The following is a 13038-nucleotide window of genomic DNA, read 5'->3' as shown; positions in this document are numbered from 1 at the left end:
TCTGAGAAAGTTAAATCACCTCACACCAGACCTACTGCCCTGTCTGAGAAAGTTAAATCACCTCACACCAGACCTACTGCCCTGTCTGAGAAAGGTAAATCACCTCACCCCAGACCTACTGCCCTATCTGAGAAAGTTAAATCACCTCATACCAGACCTACTGCCCTGTCTGAGACAGGTAAATCTCCTCACTCCAGACCTACTGCCCTGTCTGAGAAAGGTAAATCTCCTCACTCCAGACCTACTGCCCTGTCTGAGACAGGTAAATCACCTCACACCAGACCTACTGCCCTGTCTGAGACAGGTAAATCACCTCACACCAGACCTACTGCCCTGTCTGAGAAAGGTAAATCTCCTCACTCCAGACCTACTGCCCTGTCTGAGCCAGGTAAATCTCCTCACTCCAGACCTACTGCCCTGTCTGAGGAAGGTAAATCACCTCACACCAGGCCTACTGCCCTGTCTAAGACAGGTAAATCTCCTCACACAAAACCTACAGGTAAATCACCTCACACCACACCTACTGCCCTGTCTGAGAAAGGAAAATCTCCTCACACACAATAACCCATAACCCATAATGTTTAAGTGGAATTTCATGTCTTGAGTCAATAAGTATTCAACCCCTTGGTTATGGCAAGCCTAAATAGGTTCAGGAGTAAAAATTTACTAACAAGTCACATAATAAGTTGCATGGACTCACTCTGTGTGCAATAAAAGTGTTTAACATGATTTTTGAATGACTACCTCATCGCTGTACCCCACACAATTATCTGTAAGATTGTCCAATAATTTCAACCACAAAGACCAGGAAGGTTTTCCAATGCCTCGCAAAGAAGGGCACCTATTGGTAGATGGGTAAAAAAAGCAGACATTGACTATTCCTTTGAACATTGTGAAGTTATTAATTACACTTTAGATGCTGTATCAATACACCCAGTCACTACAAAGATACAGGCGTCCTTCCTAACTCAGTTGCCGGAGAGGAAGGAAACCGGGATTTCAACATTTGTATTTGTATTTATTATGGATTCACATTAGTTCCTGCCAAGGCAGAAATGAGAGGACAAGTACATTAGAGTGTCTAGTTTGAGAAACAGATGCCTCACAAGTCCTCAACTGGCAGCCTCATTAAATAGTACCCGCAAAACACCAGCTCCTTCACTTCCTTCTTCACTCTAACTGCCCATGGCTCATACTCTTCAGAAGGACCTGGAAGAGATACAGGTGAGGACTGCCTGAAGATACAACTACAGTGCCTTGCGAAAGTATTCGGCCCCCTTGAACTTTGCGACCTTTTGCCACATTTCAGGTTTCAAACATAAAGATATAAAACTGTATTTTTTTGTGAAGAATCAACAACAAGTGGGACACAATCATGAACTGGAACGACATTTATTGGATATTTGAAACTTTTTTAACAAATCAAAAACTGAAAAATTGGGCGTGCAAAATTATTCAGCCCCCTTAAGTTAATACTTAGTAGCGCCACCTTTTGCTGCGATTACAGCTGTAAGTCGCTTGGGGTATGTCTCTATCAGTTTTGCACATCGAGAGACTGACATTTTTTCCCATTCCTCCTTGCAAAACAGCTCGAGCTCAGGGAGGTTGGATGGAGAGCATTTGTGAACAGCAGTTTTCAGTTCTTTCCACAGATTCTCGATTGGATTCAGGTCTGGACTTTGACTTGGCCATTCTAACACCTGGATATGTTTATTTTTGAACCATTCCATTGTAGATTTTGCTTTATGTTTTGGATCATTGTCTTGTTAGAAGACCCAGTCTCAGGTCTTTTGCAGACTCCATCAGGTTTTCTTCCAGAATGGTCCTGTATTTGGCTCCATCCATCTTCCCATCAATTTTAACCATCTTCCCTGTTCCTGCTGAAGAAAAGCAGGCCCAAACCATGATGCTGCCACCACCATGTTTGACAGTGGGGATGGTGTGTTCAGGGTGATGAACCGTGTTGCTTTTACGCCAAACATAACGTTTTGCATTGTTGCCAAAACGTTCAATTTTGGTTTCATCTGACCAGAGCACCTTCTTCCACATGTTTGGTGTGTCTCCCAGGTGGCTTGTGGCAAACTTTAAACGACACTTTTTATGGATATCTTTAAGAAATGGCTTTCTTCTTGCCACTCTTTCATAAAGGCCAGATTTGTGCAATATACGACTGATTGTTGTCCTATGGACAGAGTCTCCCACCTCTGCTGTAGATCTATGCAGTTCATCCAGAGTGATCATGGGCCTCTTGGCTGCATCTCTGATCAGTCTTCTCCTTGTATGAGCTGAAAGTTTAGAGGGACGGCCAGGTCTTGGTAGATTTGCAGTGGTCTGACACTCCTTCCATTTCAATATTATCGGTTGCACAGTGCTCCTTGGGATGTTTAAAGCTTGGGAAATCTTTTTGTATCCAAATCCGGCTTTAAACTTCTTCACAACAGTATCTCGGACCTGCCTGGTGTGTTCCTTGTTCTTCATGATGCTCTCTGCGCTTTTAACGGACCTCTGAGACTATCACAGTGCAGGTGCATTTATACGGAGACTTGATTACACACAGGTGGATTGTATTTATCATCATTAGTCATTTAGGTCAACATTGGATCATTCAGAGATCCTCACTGAGCTTCTGGAGAGAGTTTGCTGCACTGAAAGTAAAGGGGCTGAATAATTTTGCACGCCCAATTTTTCAGTTTTTGTTTGTTAAAAAAGTTTGAAATATCCAATAAATGTCGTTCCACTTCATGATTGTGTCCCACTTGTTGTTGATTCTTCACAAAAAAATACAGTTTTATATCTTTATGTTTGAAGCCTGAAATGTGGCAAAAGGTCGCAAAGTTCAAGGGGGCCGAATACTTTCGCAAAGGCACTGTACATACAGACAGTTAAAGCTATGTGAAGGCAGGACAGAGAGAGCACAGAGGATACAGACAGTTAAAGCTATGTGAAGGCAGAACAGAGAGAGCACAGAGGATACAGACAGTTAAAGCTATGTGAAGGCAGGACAGAGAGAGCACAGAGGATACAGACAGTTAAAGCTATGTGAAGGCAGGACAGAGAGAGCACAGAGGATACAGACAGTTAAAGCTATGTGAAGGCAGAACAGAGAGAGCACAGAGGATACAGACAGTTAAAGCTATGTGAAGGCAGAACAGAGAGAGCACAGAGGATACAGACAGTTAAAGCTATGTGAAGGCAGGACAGAGAGAGCACAGAGGATACAGACAGTTAAAGCTATGTGAAGGCAGGACAGAGAGAGCACAGAGGATACAGACAGTTAAAGCTATGTGAAGGCAGAACAGAGAGAGCACAGAGGATACAGACAGTTAAAGCTATGTGAAGGCAGAACAGAGAGAGCACAGAGGATACAGACAGTGTGTGTGTTGGAGGTTAACAGAAGATTAGGATCGGCAGAAAACTGAGGACATCATCAGAGAACAGAGGACATCATCAGAGAACAGAGGACATCATCAGAGAACAGAGGACATCATCAAAGAACAGAGGATATCATCAGACAACAGAAGATAAGGATCTGTAGAGATCAGAGGACATCATCAGACAACAGAAGATAAGGATCTGTAGAGATCAGAGGATATCAGACAACAGAAGATAAGGATCTGTAGAGATCAGAGGACATGATCAGAAGAGGACAACGGAAGATAAGGATCAAAGGACAACAGACGAGTCTCCTTGGGTTCCCCTTTCTGTTCTCCAGTAGCAGCTCCTGATGCGTCATTCTGTTCCAATGTCCTGTTCTGATGGCCATTTTGTAGTTAGGGCCTTGGTGGAATGAACCAAATCTGGAAGTTACACACACACTTACACTTTCAGATGCCCCTAGGCTCCCCAACAGTCCTGTGACAATCATCAAATCAAATCAAATCAAATCAAATCAAATTTATTTATATAGCCCTTCGTACATCAGCTGATATCTCAAAGTGCTGTACAGAAACCCAGCCTAAAACCCCAAACAGCAAGCAATGCAGGTGGAGAAGCACAGTGGCTAGGAAAAACTCCCTAGAAAGGATCATGATTACAATAACGAGGATGAAGGCAGAGTCTGTAGAACAATGTCCTATAGTCTACTGTCCAGGAACCTCCACAGCCCAGCATGAATTCTCTCCAATCACCAGCTAGGGACTGTTGACACACACACACACACACACACACACACACACACACACACACACACACACACACACACACACACACACACACACACACACACACACACACACACACACACAGTCTCTATTCGGTGTTGTGCTTCTCCACCTGCATTGCTTGCTGTTTGGGGTTTTAGGCTGGGTTTCTGTACAGCACTTTGAGATATCAGCTGATGTACGAAGGGCTATATAAATAAATTTGATTTGATTTGATTTGTTGTGTTATCTGTCTGAAAGGGATTTTAATCCCATACTTTTCATTTACCCAGGACAGAGCAAACCTTTACAACAATAGAGAAAATATTTTTATTGGTGAGGATCTGTCATTTGCAATTATTGTCCCCATTTGACTCACAGGGCCTGAACACTGGATTCATTATCCAGACAAAGGGAGAGAAATAATGACCCTCCTCTCCGCCGTCTCCAAAACCCTCTTTAGGATTGACTTTCACCAGTCAAATGGATGACTCTAACTGGTCCAGGGTTCTGGCACCACATCCAACTGGCCACAACAGAGAGCGTCAACTGGCCAGAGTATCAACAAGACAAACCTAGGGTTGTGTCCCAAATGCCACCCTATTTGCTATATATAGTGCACTATTTTGAACAGCACTATGGGTACTGTAGTGCACTATATTTGGCTCTTGGTCAACAGTAGTGCAATATATAGGGGGTAGGGTGCTATTTGGGACTAAGCCTGAACACAGCATCAACCACCCACCCAGCTTGCTAACCACCCAGCCAGCTAACCACCCACCCAGCCAGCTAACCACACACCAAGCTAGCTAACCACCTACCCACCGAGCTAGCTAACAACCAACCCACAAAGCTAGCTAACCGCCCACCCACAAAGCTAGCTAACCACCCACCCACACAGCTAGCTAACAACCCACCCACACAGCTAGCTAATCACCCACCCATCTAGCTAATCACCCACCCACCCACACAGCTAGCTAACCACCCACCCAGCTTCCTAACCACCCACCCACCCACACAGCTAGCTAACCACCCACACAGCTAGCTAACTAAATCAAATCAAATGTATTTATATAGCCCTTCGTACATCAGCTGATATCTCAAAGTGCTGTACAGAAACCCAGCCTAAAACCCCAAACAGCAAGCAAAGCAGGTGTAGAAGCACGGTGGCTAGGAAAAACTCCCTAGAAAGGCCAAAACCTAGGAAGAAACCTAGAGAGGAACCAGGCTATGTGGGGTGGCCAGTCCTCTTCTGGCTGTGCCGGGTGGAGATTATAACAGAACATGGCCAAGATGTTCAAATGTTCATAAATGACCAGCATGGTCGTATAATAATAAGGCAGAACAGTTGAAACTGGAGCAGCAGCACGGTCAGATGGACTGGGGACAGCAAGGAGTCATCATGTCAGGTAGTCCTGGGGCATGGTCCTAGGGCTCAGGTCCTCTGAGAGAGAGAAAAAAAGAGAGAATTAGAGAGAGCATATGTGGGGTGGCCAGTCCTCTTCTGGCTGTGCCGGGTGGAGATTATAACAGAACATGGCCAAGATGTTCAAATGTTCATAAATGATCAGCATGGTCGAATAATAAGAAGGCAGAACAGTTGAACGTGGGGGGCAGCAGCACGGCCAGGTGGACTGGGGACAGCAAGGAGTCATCATGTCAGGTAATCCTGGGGCATGGTCCTAGGGCTCAGGTCCTCCGAGAGAGAGAAGGAGAGAATTAGAGAACGCACACTTAGATTCACACAGGACACCGAATAGGACAGGAGAAGTACTCCAGATATAACAAACTGACCCCAGCCCCCCGACACAAACTACTGCAGCATAAATACTGGAGGCTGAGACTACCCACTCACCCACACTGCTAGCTAACCACCCACCCACATAACTAGCTAACCACCCAACCAGCTAGCTAACCACCCACCCACCCAGCTAACCACCCACCCACCCACACTGCTAGTTAACCACCCACCCACACTGCTAGCTAACCACCCACCCACCCACACTGCTAGCTAACCACCCACACAGCTAGCTAACCACCCAGCTAGCTAACCACCCACCTAGCTAGCAACCACCCACCCAGCTAGCTAACCACCCACCCAGCTAGCTAACCACCCACCCAGCTAGCTAACCACCCAGCTAGCAACAACCCACCCACCCAGCTAGCTAAACACCCACCCAGCTTGCCAACCACCCACCCAGCTAGCAACCACCCACCCAGCTAGCTAACCACCCACCCAGCTAGCTAACCACCCACCCAGCTAGCAACCACCCACCCAGCTAGCTAGCCAACCACCCACCCAGCTAGCTAACCACCCACCCAGCTAGCAACCACCCACCCAGCTAGCTAACCACCCACCCAGCTAGCTAACCACCCACCCAGCTAGGAACCACCCACCCAGCTAGCTAACCACCCACCCAGCTAGCTAACCACCCACCCAGCTAGCTAACCACCCAGCTAGCAACCACACACCCACCCAGCTAGCTAACCACCCACCCACCCAGCTAACCACCCACCCAGCTAGCTAACCACCCACCCAGCTAGATAACCACCCACCCAGCTAGCTAACCACCCACCCAGCTAGCCAACCACCCACCCAGCTATCAACCACCCACCCAGCTAGCTAACCACCCACCCACCCAGCTAGCCAACCACCCACCCAGCTAGCAACCACCCACCCAGCTAGCTAACCACCCACCCAGCTAGCTAACCACCCACCCAGCTAGCAACCACCCACCCAGCTAGCTAACCACCCACCCAGCTAGCTAACCACCCACCCAGCTAGCTAACCACCCAGCTAGCAACCACACACCCACCCAGCTAGCTAACCACCCACCCACCCAGCTAGCTAACCACCCACCCAGCTAGCTAACCACCCACCCAGCTAGCTAACCATCCACCCAGCTAGCCAACCACCCACCCAGCTATCAACCACCCACCCAGCTAGCTAACCACCCACCCAGCTAGCTAACCACCCACCCAGCTAGCAACCACCCACCCAGCTAATTAACCACCCACCCAGCTAGCCAACCACCCACCCAGCTAGCCAACCACCCACCCAGCTAGCAACCACCCACCCAGCTAGCTAACCACCCACCCACCCAGCTAGCCAACCACCCACCCAGCTAGCCAACCACCCACCCAGCTAGCCAACCACCCACCCAGCTAGCCAACCACCCACCCAGCTAGCCACCCACCCAGCTAGCCAACCACCCACCCAACTCCAGTGGATGAATGGCAGCATTGTGCTTTGTTCCCAGGCCTGGTGTGTCACTATGGATTTTCCTCTGCTGCTGACTGCTGCTGGCTCACAGTGCTTCATCATGGTGACAGTGTGTGTGTGTCAGGACATTTTTTTACCACCATCACCACCTAACCCAGAAAATCACACATAATCTCTCTCTCTCTCTCTCTCTCTCTCTCTCTCTCTCTCTCTCTCTCTCTCTCTCTCTCTCTCTTTCTCTCAATTCAATTGACTTTTGACATGGCAAGTTCATTATTACTTACGTTGTCAAAGTATACATATCGAACAATACAATAAAATATGTATATTTATATATAAATAAATGGACCAACAGCAATAATAATAGTAGTAGTGGACATGGGATTACCATTAACAACAACTACAACAGCAATAATAATAGTAGTAGTGGACATGGGATTACCATTAACAACAACTACAACAGCAATAATAATAGTAGTGGACATGGGATTACCATTAACAACAACTACAACAACAATAATAATAGTAGTAGTGGACATGGGATTACCATTAACAACAACTACAACAACAATAATAATAGTAGTAGTGGACATGGGATTACCATTAACAACAACTACAACAACAATAATAATAGTAGTAGTGGACATGGGATTACCATTAACAACAACTACAACAGCAATAATAATAGTAGTAGTGGACATGGGATTACCATTAACAACAACTACAACAGCAATAATAATAGTAGTAGTGGACATGGGATTACCATTAACAACAACTACAACAACAATAATAATAGTAGTAGTGGACATGGGATTACCATTAACAACAACTACAACAACAATAATAATAGTAGTAGTGGACATGGGATTACCATTAACAACAACTACAACAACAATAATAATAGTAGTAGTGGACATGGGATTACCATTAACAACAACTACAACAGCAATAATAATAGTAGTAGTGGACATGGGATTACCATTAACAACAACTACAACAACAATAATAATAGTAGTAGTGGACATGGGATTACCATTAACAACAACTACAACAGCAATAATAATAGTAGTAGTGGACATGGGATTACCATTAACAACAACTACAACAGCAATAATAATAGTAGTAGTGGACATGGGATTACCATTAACAACAACTACAACAGCAATAATAATAGTAGTAGTGGACATGGGATTACCATTAACAACAACTACAACAGCAATAATAATAGTAGTAGTGGACATGGGATTACCATTAACAACAACTACAGCAACAATATTAATGAGAACAACAATACATTAAAGCAATGGTAGTAGACCAGTGTCAACATGACTGAGAAGACACATGACCTGGTAGTAGACCAGTGTCAACATGACTGAGAAGACACATGACCTGGTAGTAGACCAGTGTCAACATGACTGAGAAGACACATGACCTGGTAGTAGACCAGTGTCAACATGACTGAGAAGACACATGACCTGGTAGTAGACCAGTGTCAACATGACTGAGAAGACACATGACCTGGTAGTAGACCAGTGTCAACATGACTGAGAAGACACATGACCTGGTAGTAGGCCAGTGTCAACATGACTGAGAAGACACATGACCTGGTAGTAGGCCAGTGTCAACATGACTGAGAAGACACATGACCTGGTAGTAGACCAGTGTCAACATGACTGAGAAGACACATGACCTGGTAGTAGACCAGTGTCAACATGACTGAGAAGACACATGACCTGGTAGTAGGCCAGTGTCAACATGACTGAGAAGACACATGACCTGGTAGTAGACCAGTGTCAACATGACTGAGAAGACACATGACCTGGTAGTAGACCAGTGTCAACATGACTGAGAAGACACATGACCTGGTAGTAGGCCAGTGTCAACATGACTGAGAAGACACATGACCTGGTAGTAGGCCAGTGTCAACATGACTGAGAAGACACATGACCTGGTAGTAGACCAGTGTCAACATGACTGAGAAGACACATGACCTGGTAGTAGACCAGTGTCAACATGACTGAGAAGACACATGACCTGGTAGTAGACCAGTGTCAACATGACTGAGAAGACACATGACCTGGTAGTAGGCCAGTGTCAACATGACTGAGAAGACACATGACCTGGTAGTAGACCAGTGTCAACATGACTGAGAAGACACATGACCTGGTAGTAGACCAGTGTCAACATGACTGAGAAGACACATGACCTGGTAGTAGGCCAGTGTCAACATGACTGAGAAGACACATGACCTGGTAGTAGACCAGTGTCAACATGACTGAGAAGACACATGACCTGGTAGTAGACCAGTGTCAACATGACTGAGAAGACACATGACCTGGTAGTAGACCAGTGTCAACATGACTGAGAAGACACATGACCTGGTAGTAGGCCAGTGTCAACATGACTGAGAAGACACATGACCTGGTAGTAGACCAGTGTCAACATGACTGAGAAGACACATGACCTGGTAGTAGACCAGTGTCAACATGACTGAGAAGACACATGACCTGGTAGTAGGCCAGTGTCAACATGACTGAGAAGACACATGACCTGGTAGTAGACCAGTGTCAACATGACTGAGAAGACACATGACCTGGTAGTAGACCAGTGTCAACATGACTGAGAAGACACATGACCTGGTAGTAGGCCAGTGTCAACATGACTGAGAAGACACATGACCTGGTAGTAGACCAGTGTCAACATGACTGAGAAGACACATGACCTGGTAGTAGACCAGTGTCAACATGACTGAGAAGACACATGACCTGGTAGTAGACCAGTGTCAACATGACTGAGAAGACACATGACCTGGTAGTAGGCCAGTGTCAACATGACTGAGAAGACACATGACCTGGTAGTAGACCAGTGTCAACATGACTGAGAAGACACATGACCTGGTAGTAGACCAGTGTCAACATGACTGAGAAGACACATGACGTGGTATGAAAGACAAAACAAAACGGGAAATATTATTGACATTACTTTGCACTTTTCACTGGCTGTCCCTCAGGTCGTGGCAAGAGGACACATCTGTCACGGCTGCCAAAACTGCACATTTTGGCTTTTCACCCAATAAATATTAGATTTTTTCTTCATCTTTTATAGTTTCAAATTCTTTGTAAAGAAATACTCTCTTAGGTCTGAGTATTTGTCACAGTAATAATAGGAAATGCAGCTCTGTCTCTCCCTCTCCCCTGGAGCAGAGTGAGCACACCCTGTCCTCTCCAGGCAGCCAGGTTTGTCTTTGACGACCGGTCTCTATAGCCAGACTGTGCTCACGGAGTCTGTATCTAGTCAATGTTTTCCTCAGTTTTCTATCAGTCACAGTGGTCAGATAGTCTGCCACCATGTACTGTCTGTTTTGAGCCAAATAGCATTGAAGTTTACTTAGATTGTTTGTGGTGTCTCTCCAATGGGTGATATATTTTAATTTTTGTTTTGTGATGATTTGGTTGGGCCAGATTTCCTGAGTGCTGTCCTGAGGCTCTATGGGGTTGGTTTGGGTTAGTGAACTGAGCCTCAGAACCAGCTGGCTGAGTGCTGTTCTGAGGCTCTATTGGGTTGGTTTGGGTTGGTGAACTGAGCCTCAGAACCAGCTGGCTGAGTGCTGTCCTGAGGCTCTATTGGGTTGGTTTGGGTTGGTGAACTGAGCCTCAGAACCACCTGGCTGAGTGTTGTTCTGAGGCTCTATGGGGTTGGTTTGGGTTAGGGAACTGAGCCTCAGTACCAGCTGGCTGAGTGCTGTCCTGAGGCTCTATGGGGTTGGTTTGGGTTAGTGAACTGGGCCTCAGAACCAGCTGGCTGAGTGCTGTCCTGAGGCTCTATGGGGTTGGTTTGGGTTAGTGAACTGGGCCTCAGAACCAGCTGGCTGAGTGCTGTCCTGAGGCTCTATGGGGTTGGTTTGGGTTGGTGAACTGAGCATCAGAACCAGCTGGCTGAGTGCTGTCCTGAGGCTCTATGGGATTGGTTTGGGTTGGTGAACTGAGCCTCAGAACCAGCTGGCTGAGTGCTGTCCTGAGGCTCTATGGGGTTGGTTTGGGTTGGTGAACTGAGCATCAGAACCAGCTGGCTGAGTGCTGTCCTGAGGCTCTATGGGGTTGGTTTGGGTTAGGGAACTGAGCCTCAGAACCAGTTGGCTGAGTGCTGTCCTGAGGCTCTATGGGGTTGGTTTGGGTTAGTGAACTGAGCCTCAGAACCAGCTGGCTGAGTGCTGTCCTGAGGCTCTATGGGGCTGGTTTGGGTTGGTGAACTGGGCCTCAGAACCAGCTGGCTGAATGCTGTCCTGAGGCTCTATGGGGTTGGTTTGGGTTAGTGAACTGAGCCTCAGAACCAGCTGGCTGAGTGCTGTCCTGAGGCTCTATGGGGTTGGTTTGGGTTAGGGAACTGAGCCTCAGAACCAGCTGGCTGAGTGCTGTCCTGAGGCTCTATGGGGTTGGTTTGGGTTAGGGAACTGAGCCTCAGAACCAGCTGGCTGAGTGCTGTCCTGAGGCTCTATGGGGTTGGTTTGGGTTAGGGAACTGAGCCTCAGAACCAGCTGGCTGAGTGCTGTCCTGAGGCTCTATGGGGTTGGTTTGGGTTAGGGAACTGAGCCTCAGAACCAGCTGGCTGAGTGCTGTCCTGAGGCTCTATGGGGTTGGTTTGGGTTAGGGAACTGAGCCTCAGAACCAGCTGGCTGAGTGCTGTCCTGAGGCTCTATGGGGTTGGTTTGGGTTAGGGAACTGAGCCTCAGAACCAGCTGGCTGAGTGCTGTCCTGAGGCTCTATGGGGTTGGTTTGGGTTAGGGAACTGAGCCTCAGAACCAGCTGGCTGAGTGCTGTCCTGAGTCTCTATGGTGTTGGTTTGGGTTGGTGAACTGGGCCTCAGAACCAGCTGGCTGAGTGCTGTCCTGAGGCTCTATGGGGTTGGTTTGGGTTAGTGAACTGAGCCTCAGAACCAGCTGGCTGAGTGCTGTCCTGAGGCTCTATGGGGTTGGTTTGGGTTAGGGAACTGGGCCTCAGAACCAGCTGGCTGAGTGCTGTCCTGAGGCTCTATGGGGTTGGTTAGGGTTGGTGAACTGAGCCTCAGAACCAGCTGGCTGAGTGCTGTCCTGAGGCTCTATGGGGTTGGTTTGGGTTAGGGAACTGAGCCTCAGAACCAGCTGGCTGAGTGCTGTCCTGAGGCTCTATGGGGTTGGTTAGGGTTGGTGAACTGAGCCTCAGAACCAGCTGGCTGAGTGCTGTCCTGAGGCTCTATGGGGTTGGTTTGGGTTAGTGAACTGAGCCTCAGAACCAGCTGGCTGAGTGCTGTCCTGAGGCTCTATGGGGTTGGTTTGGGTTGGTGAACTGAGCATCAGAACCAGCTGGTTGAGTGTTGTCCTGAGGCTCTATGGGGTTGGTTTGGGTTGGTGAACTGAGCATCAGAACCAGCTGGCTGAGTGCTGTCCTGAGGCTCTATGGGGTTGGTTTGGGTTGGTGAACTGGGCCTCAGAACCAGCTGGCTGAGTGCTGTCCTGAGGCTCTATGGGGTTGGTTTGGGTTGGTGAACTGAGCTTCAGAACCAGCTGGCTGAGTGCTGTCCTGAGTCTCTATGGGGTTGGTTTGGGTTAATGAACTGAGCCTCAGAACCAGCTGGCTGAGTGCTGTCCTGAGGCTCTATGGGGTTGGTTTGGGTTAGTGAACTGAGCCTCAGAACCAGCTG

General features: G+C 47.4%; 1 protein-coding gene across 1 annotated transcript in view; it reads left to right on the top strand.

The window, feature by feature from the left end:
- The window catches only part of LOC109884411 (fibulin-2), a gene marked incomplete at its 5' end in the record, with an annotated part of 60501 nt that overhangs the window by 522 nt on the left and 46941 nt on the right, over positions 1–13038 (top strand). The window lies entirely within an intron of this gene.

This window comes from Oncorhynchus kisutch, linkage group LG5, assembly GCF_002021735.2.
Source record: "Oncorhynchus kisutch isolate 150728-3 linkage group LG5, Okis_V2, whole genome shotgun sequence".
Taxonomy (NCBI): domain Eukaryota; kingdom Metazoa; phylum Chordata; class Actinopteri; order Salmoniformes; family Salmonidae; genus Oncorhynchus; species Oncorhynchus kisutch.
This window is presented reverse-complemented; position numbering and strand designations above follow the sequence as displayed.